At 47.2% G+C, this 2,755-nt stretch overlaps 1 pseudogene; it reads right to left on the bottom strand.

The window, feature by feature from the left end:
- Positions 1-458: 458 nt before the first annotated feature.
- LOC111815090 lies at positions 459-1,240 on the bottom strand (annotated as a pseudogene).
- Between the last annotated feature and the right edge of the window lie 1,515 nt (positions 1,241-2,755).

The raw sequence follows: 2,755 nt of genomic DNA, 5'->3' as shown, positions 1-2,755 counted from the left end.
TCAAGTTGACACAAGGTATCAACCAACACAAGTGGAGCACAACCTTGAGGTGGTCAAGGCATTACCTGGGACACCAAGGAAGAGGTGACTATGGGGCTTACTGTAGAGTTAGCAAGACTTAGAGACCAGCAGGTTGTGAATCTGAGAAGGGAAAAGGCACACAGGTCTGCAGACAGGGCATTGGCAGGGCTGGATGCTGTAAAAGGGGGATGCCTACTTGCTAACTGTTCTCTATGGTGCAGAAAGAATCAGTGCTGGGCCAGTCAGATAGCTCAGCGGATTAAAGCACCTGCTTAGGCGGAGCACAGGGACCAGGGTTGGATCCCTGGCATGCCGTGCCAGCACCGCCCCCTGGGCATGCTGAGATGGCTATTGATTTTCTTTTGCAAATATAAAGGGCTTTATTCATTTCTGTCATCAAAGTGCAAAAAACACACGCACAAGCACCTTATGGACACACAGCTTCAGACTTAGAACATGGCGCAGCTGCTGCACAGCGCCTTCTCACACACATCGCTGCAGTCCACAAGGCCACACAAGGCACAGGCCATGGCGCCACAGCCCCAGCACTTGTGCACACACTGCCCACACAGGGCCCGCTCACACTGGCTGCAGACTGCCTTTCCATCCACAGCTCACACGCACGATAAGCAGGCATGGGCTGTTGTCACAGACAGGTCAGCTTTAGAGGGCTGGGTACAGCTCCGGATCAGTTGGCCATCAGGTCCAATTAGCATGTGGCCCCTTGCAGCCTGAGGTGTCTCTGGGGGGCCAGGCTGCAGGGATGCTGGAAGGTTGACAATGGCACAGTTTTCGCCCCACACATGGTCTCCGTAGGCCTGGGCCCCATGGAAAAGCAGCTGCTTGGCCAAGGCCCACACAGACTCTGAGCTGCAGCAGGGCTGTGTCTGTGAGCGGGCAGCCCCGCTTGGGTATGGCCACCGGGTCACAGGATGCAGAGCACTGTGTGGTGCTGAGATGGCTATTGAGACTGGGCGTGGTGGAGCTTATAATCCCAGCACTTAAGAGGCTGAAAACAGGAGGATCACTATGACTCTGATTTGTGTAGTAAGACCCTGTACTAAATTAAAAAAAAAAAAAAAGACTCAGTGTTGACCAGGCCGTCACACCGCCCCCCAGTAATCATGATTCCTACCATCTGCCAGGCTTGTGGGGATGGTTCACCAGTGAACCCTCCTGACAACAGTGACATAGGGGAGATGCCAGATATCACGTACATCAAGTTAGTTCATGTCCCCCAAAGTTGAAGAATGAATTCTAAGGAACAACAAACTTAAGAGTAGGAAAATTTACTGGAGAAAAGGAATGGGGAGGGGCCAGGTAGATGGCTCAGTAGAATAAGCACTTGCAAGGGCCTGAGTTCAATCCCTGGCTCCTCAAAAAAAGAAAAAAAGGAATGAGGAATGGGAAGACAGCTCCTGAGAGACAGGAGAGGTCTCAAACATGTTGCTTACAAATAAATCTTTCTTTTTTTCCATTACCAGTATTTGAACTCAGGACCTTGCAAATGCCAGGCAGGCACTTATGCAACTGAGCTATCTTCTTGTCCCCCACATTTCTCTTTTTTGTTTTTTCTTCAGTACTGAGGATTGAACTCAGAACCTTGTGCTTGCCAGGCAGGTACTTATGCTGCTGAGCTATCTCTGCAGCTTCCACAGCTCTTAAAGGAGGTTTTGTAGAGAAAAATCATAGGGCCAATACAACAAGGGTCAAATTAGGATCAACTAGGCTGGCAAGATAGCTCAGAGGTTTAAAGCCCCTGCTTAAGCAAGTGCGCAGGGACTGGGGTTGGATTTCCTACACCACATGCTGAGCCAGCCCTGTCCCCAGGGTGGACTGAGCCAGCCACCACACACACAAAAGAATTATGATCAACCAATAGGACTGCAATAGACTGGGCAGGGCAATGTAGCACACGCCTATAATCCCAGCTCTTGGGAGGCTGTAAACAGGCAGATCATTATGAGTGCAACCTAGTAGTGAGACCCTGAACACCCTGAAGACCCTTCCCTAAAAAACAGTAAGATTGCAAGTATAATTGCAAAGGTATGATTGGTCCAGTGGTAGCAAGGGTATGAACAATGTCACTAACCTTGGTTGATAATCTAGAGTCTTAGTCTTGTCTTTAGTTCTAGTTTTAATTTTGGTAGGCAGGAGAGGGCTGCCTAACCCTAGAAAGATAAGGGTTATACCATTAATCCCAAACCTCCATTCATTCTTTGGGTAAGTATGGTAAACTAGCCTTTGTAAAGCCAGGCATGCCTGTAATCCCAGAACTGGGGAGGCTCAGGTAGGAGGATTATGTGAGTTTGAGACTGGTTTGAGCTATGAAGTGAGCTCAAGGCCAGCCTGAGCTGCACAGTGAGATACTGTCTCAAAAAGACAAAAATTAAGTAAATAAGTCTAGCCATTGTGACTTTAATCTTCAAGGGTCCAGCTTTGTCTGACTGCCTGAGATATTTCTCTTTTTCTTTTAATTTTATTTATTTATTTACTTATTTTGAGACAGGATCTCATTTCGTAGTTTAGGCTCACTAGGAACTCTCTATGTAGTACTGATATAGGGGAATGAAATTCCCAACCAGAAAGGTATTGTGGATGATGAGTTCGTGTCCTCTAAAACTAAAGAATGAATTTTAGGAACAAATGGAGGTTAAGAGCATAATATATTTATTGGGGGAAAGATATTTATTTCATTCCCCTATATCAGTACTACATAGTACTGTAATACTAT

The sequence above is a fragment of the Octodon degus genome, unplaced genomic scaffold (genome assembly GCF_000260255.1).
Source record: "Octodon degus isolate 3935 unplaced genomic scaffold, OctDeg1.0 scaffold00011, whole genome shotgun sequence".
Taxonomy (NCBI): domain Eukaryota; kingdom Metazoa; phylum Chordata; class Mammalia; order Rodentia; family Octodontidae; genus Octodon; species Octodon degus.
Note: the sequence above shows the minus strand (reverse complement) of the source record. Positions and strands in the feature narration are given on the sequence as shown.